Raw genomic sequence first — 11,222 nt, 5'->3', positions numbered from 1 at the left:
TTGTAGTAAGCACGCTATATTTGTGTGATGAATTGTTAGTTGGTGTTCTATACAAGTTAATTGAAGCAAGTAATGACCCTAAGTTCTATAAGTCCATCGTGGTAGGTTTTAGGAGAGGAAAATGCTTATACAAAATTTACTGTGGTGTGCTGTTAGAATTGAGTCCGATTAAGTTAGAATGCTATAGCTATAGTTTTAATGTGATATCGACATCTAATATTTTCGCACTAGATTTGCGATGTCTTGCTATTGTTGTTTAATTCGCTATCGTGTAGCATTATTTAGGTTGTGATATTCCTGCTTATATCCATTCATATGCACCATGCATTTCATTTAGGTACGATAATTAATCACGTGATGCGGAAGACGACCCAAGTGGACCCCAGGATAATGCAGAGATTGGACATCTCCGCAAGACGATGTCGTTAGTCGGATCAACCTGAAGATGGACAGGCTGAACAAGTGCCAACACAAAAGGATGGTCGTCAAGTGGTCGTCGTCTAACAAACACTAACGTAGTGTTTATTCCAGGCAAGCCCCGGTGCATGCAACCCCTTTCTTGTGTTTTAAATGATTTTTACACACTTTAAGTCTAGCGAAATGTGCATTAGGTTTATAGGAGTTGCTTGGAAACCCTTTGATGCATTGGCTACCTTGAAATCCATTCCTTTTATAGATTCTTCTGGTGAAGTATCAAATATGATTTACAAAATTGCTTAGCCCTGCCTAGAGGTAAATCTTGCAGTTAGAGTTTGTCCTTTGCAATAATTCCTAGCTCAGGTTAATCCTGAGGAATGATGGCTCTACCTATAAGAATATTTTCACTAGGATCATTGGGAGATCTAATGCAAGGTTCTGTCACACCCGGTTTTAGAAGGCAAACCGAATGCGAGCCATGTACGTGCCAGGATCAGCAATTCATGTACACAATAGTTACATAACATGGACATCATCACATAGTGCTCAAATAGTATTAAAAAGGGAAATAGTCGATTACATCATATGTCTGAGACATCCCTATAGTCTTTACAATAAATCAAAGTGCGGAAAAGAAACGTAGATAAACGCGACCTTCACAGGCAGCCGACTAGGGGTTGCCGCTAACCCACGCCTAGAACTCATCATAATCTTGGAACTCCTGATGGTCTCCTTCCACGGCTTCATCTTGTCCTGAGCAGTGGTTGCAAAGCTGACAATCTGGGGATGGGGGGGTTTGGTGTGTAGAGCAAGGGTGAGTACACATCAACATACTCAGCAAGTATCCTGTTTGGCTGTAGTGGACTAGCTTTATGTGGGGATAAGTCAAGCAGTTGCTTTTAGTTGGTCAGGTTATTATTACTAGTAGAGAAAGCCAAGTTTTAGATTTAGCCCACGTTATTAACCCAAACGTACTCCTTTCCAAACGGAAAGAGTACCACTTACCATTACCAGAGTCAAAACCAAGAACCATCAATCTCATTGCCACCTGCAAATCCGAACATCTCTGATCAAGTATCACTAATCACTGGAGCTCCCTTGGCCGCTCATAACCGTGAGCACGGCTGATATATCAGTTTTCAAACACTCTGCAGAGGTTGTGCACTTTACCCACAAGCCGTGATTCCCTTTCTGCCCGGAGAGAGCTACTCCCCATTGACCACTGCCTAGGTGGCCCAGCAGGGCATCACTACGTAGCCTTTACAAAGATTCCCCGGAGCTGTAGCCGCCCGTTAGGTTTCCTAAATGCACCGCACTCCTCCCCAAGGGGGGGCGAACCCAAGCTTAGCAGAGCGAGCCGCATACACCGAGCCCCATTGACGGCACGACGGCTAAGCGAACTACACCCCGGATCCTCTAATTATTCAGCTAAGGGCACCCCATTCCACCCTCATGGTTGCACTGTTTTCCCGGGCGGTCATCCAATGAACAGGTCCTTACGGAGAGGCACTCGAGAAACCGCTCGAGCCCCCTTGAAGGACACAAGCATAACATCATAATAAAAGAAGGGAAAACAATGTATCATTGATCATTCTCATCATGTTCATTGATTAGAGTTGAGCAATAGCATAAGACTAAGCAATAATGATCCAACCCAAATAGGTAAACAAGGACAGTGATAACAAAAGCTAGTCAATCCTTAGGCATAACTGTGAAAAGCGGGAGGTGAATTAAAGAATGTATAGGACAGAGATAGGTCAAGGGACACTTGCCTCCACCAACCGACTGCTGCTCAGGGGCTTCTCCTGCGAGTTCTTCGGGCTCTTCAACCGGATTGTTCTCTATGCGAGCACAAACATACATACATCCACACATTTAATACAAAAGAACAGTACACCATACTGAGAGCACCTAGAGGGGGGTGAATAGGTGATCCTGTAAAAACTTGAAACTTTAATGCCACAAAACTTTGTTAGGAGTTAGCACAATAAAGCCAAGTGGCTAGAGAAGAATTCTTGCAAGACACAATAACCACAAGAATATCAACACAGAGATGGCACAGTGGTTTATCCCGTGGTTCGGCCAAGTCCAACACTTGCCTACTCCACGTTGTGGCATCTCAACGGACGAGGGTTGCACTCAACCCCTTTCAAGCGGTCCAAAGACCCACTTGAATACCACGGTGTTTTGCTTTCACTATACTATATCCCGCTTGCGAGGAATCTCCACAACTTGGAGCCTCTCGCCCTTACAAAGATGTTCACAAAGAAGCACGGGAGTAAGGATGGGATGAGCAACACACACAAGACAAATAATCAGAGCAACACACGCACACAAGTCACAACACGAGCTCTCAACACAACTCAAAGAGTTCTCTACTAAAATGGAGCTCTAGTTGCTATCACAAAGAATCGAATGCGCGGAATTGAAGTCTTGGTGCTTAAGAATGCTTAGAGAATGCTTGGTGTTCTCCTCCTTGCGCCTAGGGGTCCCTTTTATAGCCCCAAGGCAGCTAGGAGCCGTTGAGAGCATTCCAGGAAGGCAATTCCTGCCTTCTGTCGCCTGGCGCACCGGACAGTCCGGTGCACCACCGGACACTGTCCGGTGCGGATTTCTTTCCTTCTTTGGCGAAGCCGACCGTTGGAGATTCAGAGCCGTTGGCGTACCGGACACTGTCTGGTGCACACCGGACAGTCCGGTGCCCCCTTCTGACCGTTGGCTCTGCCACGCGTCGCGCGCGGATTACGCGGCCGACCGTTGGCCCAACCGACTGTTGGCTCACCGGACAGTCCGGTGCACCACCGGACAGTCCGGTGATTTATAGTTGTACACCGTCGTTGAAGTCCCGAGAGCAGCCAGTTGACAGCCACCAGCCTGGCGCACCGGACACTGTCTGGTGCCCCACCGGACAGTCCGGTGCACCCAGACTGCGCAGAGTCTTGGCTGCTCAGCCAAGTCTTTTCCAAATTGGTTGTTTTCTGTTTCTAGCACTTAGACACAATACATTAGTCTTCAAAACAATGTACTGAGTCTTAGAAACATACCTTTACTCTTGATTTGCACTTTGTTCATCAATTGGCATAGATTAACACTTAAGCATTTGTGTTGGCACTCAATCACCAAAATACTTAGAAATGGCCCAAGGGCACATTTCCCTTTCAATCTCCCCCTTTTTGGTGATTTATGCCAACACAACAAAAAGCAACTAAAGAAGTGCAACATCAATGCAAATGAGAACACAAATTTGTTTTGATTCAAATTTGGCATATTTGGATCATTCTTTGCCACCACTTGGTTTTGTTTTTGCAAATCAACCTCAAATTCCTATCTCTAAGTCAAACACACTTGTTGAGACATAAAGAGAGTTGTTCCAAGAGAAATTGATCAACGATTTCAAAAACTCCCCCTTTTTCCCATAATCAACCATTCTCCCCACAAGAGGCCAACTTTTGACAAAAGAGACAATAAGAGATTTTTGACAAACCAAAAGCTCTATTCTACTATTCTCAAAGTTCTCAAGTGGTAGCTGATCCATTTGTTGCTTTGGCCTTATTTTCTCCCCCTTTGGCATCAAGCACCAAAACGGGATCAATCTTGGCCCTTGAACCCCATTGCCTCACCAAAATTTTCAATTAAGAGTAAAAAGGCAATAAGAGCACGGAGATGAACTTGGAATAAGTTACCCTTTCATCGGAGTGCAGTGGAAGTCTTGCATGGTCCAAGTCCACCTTTTCCCTTTCAATCCTCCTTTGAGACTAAATTTAGAACACTCAAGCACACAGTTAGTCTCAAAGGATCAAGTTGTAACACAACTCCCCCTAAAAATGTGCATCACTTGCAAATGGACTTATGAGGTCCGGGGAGTGCTTGTACAACTTGAGCACCATACATAAACAACAAAATGCATAAGGAACATGATCAAAGGCATAAAACACATGTATGCTATAAATCAATCCAAGTTCCGCGAATCTAAGACATTTAGCTCACTACGCAGCCTGCAAAAGGTCGACTCATCTAGAGGCTTGGTAAAGATATCAGCTAGCTGGTTCTCGGTGCTAACATAAAACACTTCGATATCTCCCTTTTGCTGGTGGTCTCTCAAAAAGTGATGCCGGATGTCTATGTGCTTTGTGCGACTGTGTTCAACAGGATTATCCGCCATGCGGATAGCACTCTCATTATCACATAGGAGTGGGACTTTGCTCAGATTGTAGCCAAAGTCCCTGAGGGTTTGCCTCATCCAAAGTAGTTGCGCGCAACACTGTCCTGCGGCAACATACTTGGCCTCAACGGTGGATAGGGCAACAAAAGTTTGTTTCTTAGAACTCCACGACACTAGGGACCTTCCTAAGTATTGGCACGTTCCCGATGTACTCTTCCTATCGACCTTACATCCAGCATAATCGGAGTCTGAATATCCAATCAAGTCAAAGGTAGACCCCTTTGGATACCAGATCCCGAAGCAAGGCGTAGCGACTAAATATCTAAGAATTCGCTTCACTGCCAGTAAGTGACACTCCCTTGGATCGGATTGAAATCTAGCACACATGCATAAGCTAAGCATAATATCCGGTCTACTAGCACATAAATAAAGTAAGGACCCTATCATAGACCGGTATGCCTTTTGATCAACGGACTTACCTCCTTTGTTGAGGTCGGTGTGTCCGTCGGTTCCCATTGGAGTCTTTGCGGGCTTGGCGTCCTTCATCCCAAACCGCTTGATCAAGTCTTGCGTGTACTTCGTTTGGGAGATGAAGGTCCCATCCTTGAGTTGCTTTACTTGGAACACAAGGAAATAGCTTAACTCGCCCATCATCGACATCTCAAACTTTTGAGTCATCACCCTGCTAAACTCTTCACAAGACTTTTGGTTAGTAGACCCAAATATTATGTCATCAACATAAATTTGGCATACAAATAAGTCACCATCACAAGTCTTAGTAAAAAGAGTTGGATCGGCTTTCCCATCCTTGAAAGCATTAGCAATTAAAAAGTCTCTAAGGCATTCATACCATGCTCTTGGGGCTTGCTTAAGTCCATAGAGCGCCTTAGAGAGCTTACACACGTGGTCGGGGTACCGTTCATCCTCAAAGCTAGGGGGTTGCTCCACGTACACCTCCTCCTTGATTGGCCCGTTGAGGAAAGCGCTCTTCACATCCATTTGGAACAACCTGAAAGAATGGTGAGCGGCATATGCTAGCAAAATATGAATGGACTCTAGCCTAGCCACAGGAGCAAATGTCTCCTCAAATTCCAAACCTGCGACTTGGGCATAACCTTTTGCCACAAGTCAAGCCTTGCTCCTCGTCACCACCCTGTGCTTGTCCTGTTTGTTGCAGAACACCCACTTGGTTCCCACAACATTTTGCTTCGAGCGAGGCACCAGCGTCCAAACTTCATTTCTTTTGAAGTTATTGAGCTCTTCCTGCATGGCCAACACCCAGTCTGGATCTAGCAAGGCCTCTTCTACCCTGAAAGGCTCAATAGAAGAGACAAAAGAGTAATGCTCACAAAAATTAACTAATCTAGATCGAGTAGTTACTCCCTTGCTAATGTCACCCAAAATCTGGTCGACGGGATGATTCCTTTGAATCGTCGCTCGAGCTTGAGTTGGAGGGGCCTGAGGTGCTTCTTCCTCTTCCTCTTGGACATCCTGTGCTTCCTCTTGATCACATGCCTCCTCTTGATGAACCTGTTCATCGTCTTGAGTTGGGGGATGTGTCGGTGTTTTGGGTCCGACCGCACACCCGGGGTTGCCCCTCGAGGTGTTTTTAGGAGTAGGACGGTGTCGACGACTGTAGCAAAATGGTTCGTGCCGATTGCACGAGGAACAGTGGACAAGGTTTACAGGTTCGGGCCGCTTAGAGATGCGTAACACCCTACGTCCTGGTGAGTATGCTTGGTGAATGTGGTTACAAGAGAGCTTCTCTGGGTTGAGAATACAGAGAATTGGTGTGGGTGGCTAAGTAATAGGGTCGATCGTTCTGAAGAGGTGCCCCCTAGGCCTTATATACTCGACCGTGGGGCAATACATGTGGATATGATAACAACAAGTAGCTAAGAGATAGTGAACCTCTTGAGTTTATCCCTGCGTAACCTTCGCCGACTTATCCTTGCATGGCTCCGTTGCATGGGGGCTCCGGCGCGGGAAAGTCAGATTTCTGTTTTGGTCATTCGCTCGACGTTGTGGGCCGTTCGGGCTTGCACCAATCCGGCCTCATGTCGATCTACTTTGCTGGTTGCTTCTCCCCAGGCCCACGAAAGAATGACCTCACGATTTATTGGGCCCTTGGGCCTTTCGTGGGGTCTTTTACTCTTTTAGTGGACCCGGGGGATATCTATCCCCCACAAGCCCCTGATCTTTGGGTTAATTTAGAGGTAATCAGCCCAAAGATCCCAGGTCCAACTTGCAGGTGACTTGAGGAAAATGATTTCTTGTTGTCTTCTCCTGCTTTGATCTCTCGTAGACCGAAGCCTTGTTTCGTGCTCGTGCCTTAGAGGTCGGCATTTCGATTTGTAGGATTCTGAACTTCATTGGGTGCACCGGAGGTGCACCCAATGGGTGTAGCCCCCCAGCTTCGAGTAGATTTTGGAAAATAATCTACTCGAAGGTCTTCCCCAGAAATTATTTCCATTTGTGCTCCTGCATTTTGGTTGAAAGCTGGCCTTTTAATCTTGTTCCACACTCTTTATAAGTCGGCACTATCTTGGCTTGGAATGATAATCCATGGGGTGCACCGGAGGTGCACCCAATGGGTGTAGCCCCCGACCTTCAAATGGATTTTTGAGGATAATCCATTCGAAGGTCTTCCTTTTGTGTCTCTTTGCTGAAAATTATCCTTTCTGGTTTGTAGAAATCGGCATGAAGCTGTTCACATTATGCTTTGGAGGTCAGCATTATGTCATCAATATTTTGTTTCAGAGGTCAGCATATATTTTGTCTTTAGCAGCCGAGTTCGCAATCCATCCATATCTTGCTAGGTAGTGCAATTTATTTGCTCTGTGACTGATTGGACGTCTGATGGACGTTCTCTGTCTAGTCTTCACATCGCTTCTGTCGGCCATATTTTGTACTTCACTGGCTATATTTGGCTTTCCTCTGATCCTTACTGGTATCTCATTTTTGTCTTGAGGTATTCACTGCGTGGCCTGCACAGATGTGACCATTTTGAAAAATATACTGATAATTCCTGGGCGTCCCCCCCAATGGGTGTGGGCAAGGGACGGCTGCTTCTGAGTAGTAATGTGATGTGACGGCGGGTGTAATCATATCTGTGGCGGAACTGCCCGAATTATTCCAACTTAAGTGCCCAAGTCCCGCCTTAGAGGCTAGACCACACTTAAATGGGAATAACCCGTCAATCCCTTGGATCTAGTCCGACACGGCCACTGACAGGATCAAGTACCACAATCTCACTCGAAGGTGAGTCACAGAGCAAATACAATAAAGCATAAAACCATACATGTCACAATGTTAAATTATTACATCACCATCATCATCATCGGAGTTTTTGCAAAATTAACCATCATTGTTCTAAGTGCAGCGGAATAAAACTAACGGTAATTAAACAGAGAGATGGGGAAGCCTGTCCCATCACTCCTCATGCTCCTCCTCAGCCGAGGCAGGGTCCCACTCAACAGTCCAACCCGGTGGCAAGGTGGACGGCCAAGTTATCCCAGCAACCATCTCCTCCAGAGAACCTGTAAAAAATTATGCCACAAGCAAGGCTGAGTATACTAATACTCAGCTAGACTTACCCGGTGTGAGGAGACTACTCCTCTACCTCTAGACATGCAGCTGTTTGGCTGTGGGGTTTGGTTGCCAAAAGCACTAGCTGAGTTTCTAAATCAAGATTTTAACTTAGTCAAAGTTAAGTGTGACTCTCTTAAGGCTAAAAATGTACTATCTATTCATACAAAGTAGCAAACATTTTAGCAATCAACATCTTATATCATCTCCGCATCATTCCACTTGTTACTCAATGTAGCAGCATGGATCAAGCAGTCTCATTAGCTGCGAGAAGCAGACGATTCGAATCGAGTTTTTATCCTTGCAAGGTAAACCTAAACACACGACATGTAGGGGCACTCCGTCCCCACACACATCAACCGTCCCCATCGATTCCCTGGCAACAGAAAGGGGCTCACCGCCTTGGCGTACAATGCCTCACTGACCCCGACTGGCCGTCGTGCAGTGACCGCACTTGTACCCACCATAACCGGAATGGGAGACCTCGTCTCAGGTCGCGTGAGGAGGGCAATCTGCGGGCAGGTTCACTCAGGTACTAGGCTTACCGATTTACCATATTTCTCGGTATGTGTTTAGTACGTTCAAACGCTTGACTCACGGTACCACACCTTAATCCTTATTCAAATTTCATCTCGTAGACAACTAATTCCCCATGGATTGCTGCCCACAACCAACATCAGTACGATATGAAAGTGGGTACAATCAATGTCCTGACCTCGCGCGAGTGCTAGAAAAATCACTCGTCTTCTACCGAGATCCTACTTAATAAAGCAGCTACTCGACTTAGCATACTAGTATTCATCTCAATAGGATTCCTGAGATCATGCAACTAGGGTTTCAAGCAATTCCTACACTTAAGTGCACAATCAATCCTACAATCATTAAGTGAAGTAAAATAGCATAAATAACAGGTTATGCATAAAACCGGGGCTTGCCTTCCAAGGCAGTGGCAGGCAGGTCCTCTGGTGCAGGCTCGGGTGCTGGATCTGGGGCTACCTCCTGAGCAGCTCCTTGCTCCGGCACGAGGATGTACTCTCCGTCAGCAAGATTACAGTCTATCGAAATGCAATGAACATGTATGTCATGATTATGCAAGATTTAAGAACATTAAGCTAAAAGAAACTAAGTCAAGAATTAACTTAGGGTTTCCTGGTTCTGTGGGGCTTCTAGTGGTATACATAGATATAGACTTATTACCTTTTAAGCTTAGGTTTTCTTTTAGAATATTATAGTGGATTGGTATTGCCTTGATACATTTTAGTGGACAGATTACAAAGTTTTTGGGATAACATTAATTCACATCTTTCATTTTTCTTTCCTTAATTTCCATTTAGGGCTTTTAGTGTAGGTTTGAACTACAACAGGGTTTTAATAGTTTCCAAAAATTCTGTAAAAATTACAGTGGGTTGTCACTGGCTATTCTAGCTTGTTTTAAGAATTTGAGGCTTAAAATATAAAAGTTAGGCTTTAAACAAAAATGACAAGAGTTATGAAAATGGGCCTCTTTACACTACACCTCTTAGTTAGGGGTAGGTTCTGTCCTCAAGGTTATTTTTGCTGGCATCCCATAGTAATAATAAGTCTTTGTGCTAAAAATCACAGAAAACTAAAGGGTGGTTATTTAGTTATGATTTTCTTAAGTTTAATGTCAAAAAGGCACTTTCTACTACATTATTATTTGAAAAATGTCAAACAGCAGATTTAATATTTTTCCTAAGTTCTCTCTAATAAAACAATAGTTATCCCAAGGGTGGGGGTGTTTTTACCTTGGGGTTATTTTTGTAGAGTTTTTCTAAGTTTCACTTGTTTTATTAAAACAAAAGGGATCTTACTTATTTTACACTAAAACAGGGTATGATATATTTTTCCAGTGAACTATATTGAATAAGTAACCTAACAAAAATAGAGGTACTCTCTGGTTCATTAATTAAATTACATTTTCTATTTTCCTTATCCTTAAGCATATTATAGAATAAGGGGTAAAACTAACTTAAATGGGGTGGACAGAGAGGTTCAACATTTTTAAACAGGTTAGTAGGTAAATATAAACTTCCTCAAATTTTCCTACCCCTAGTCAAATAGCCTAACTATTTTTCTTACTATTATTTAGCTTTTGGCCAAAGCTAACATTAAATCAGAACTTTTAAGTTTTCCACAGCACCAAGGGGTTTTATATTTTTCTTAAATAGGTTACATTAATTGGAATCTGACAAAATTTGTTTGACCAAATTTGGATGAACTAATCATAAGTCATGAATTTTTAAAGCCTCTGTTCAATTTAAAATAGAATTTAAAAAGAGTTTCCTGGAAAAACAGTTTACGCTGAGGTCCCTGGGTTTAAACTAAATCCACCTTCACAAATCTACCCCCACGCCACTATTCCCTGTGTCTCTGACATTTCACAAAACCCCCTGACCTTCTTTCCCTCTCACCCGCAGTCCTTCCCCTCACTGAAACAGTAACCGCGGGAAAGAAAAGGGCGGCGCGGCTTACCGGCGGCGAGGGAGGTCCGGCGAAGGGTGGGGTTGGCTCGGGGAGACTCTGGCGGTCAAGTCGAGGTACGGCTCGACGTCGGAGATGGCCGGAATCGCCCGGTCCACGCGTGCAGGCGGGTGTCCTCGTCGGCGGCGAGTATACCAGCCAAACCACGCGAACTGGTTCAATCCGAGGGCACGGTGAGCTTCACGGGGTCACGCAGCGACTGTGTGCACAAGGAATCGAAGGATGGTGGAGTGGTTTACCCGGTCCACGTACTCCGGCGGGGGCGAGAGCTCCGGCGAGCGTGGACTGGCTTCTCCGGCGAAGTACTCTCCGATTCCTTGCTCGGGGAGCCTCACGGAGGTGTGCACAGGCTTCTCCGAGGGCTGGACGGGGTTGGGAATGGCTCAAATGGCCGGTCTATGGTGGCAGAGGGGTTGGGCGGCCGCGGACTCGCTGCGCACGGGCAAACGGCGACGAGCTAACTCCGGTGAGGTGTGGAGGGTGCGCGGAAGGGTGTAGTCGAAGCCTGGGAGGGCTTTATAAGCTCGGGCGCGGGCCACGGCGCGGGTTTGGC

This window comes from Zea mays, chromosome 10 (genome assembly GCF_902167145.1).
Source record: "Zea mays cultivar B73 chromosome 10, Zm-B73-REFERENCE-NAM-5.0, whole genome shotgun sequence".
NCBI lineage: Eukaryota > Viridiplantae > Streptophyta > Magnoliopsida > Poales > Poaceae > Zea > Zea mays.
Note: the sequence above shows the minus strand (reverse complement) of the source record.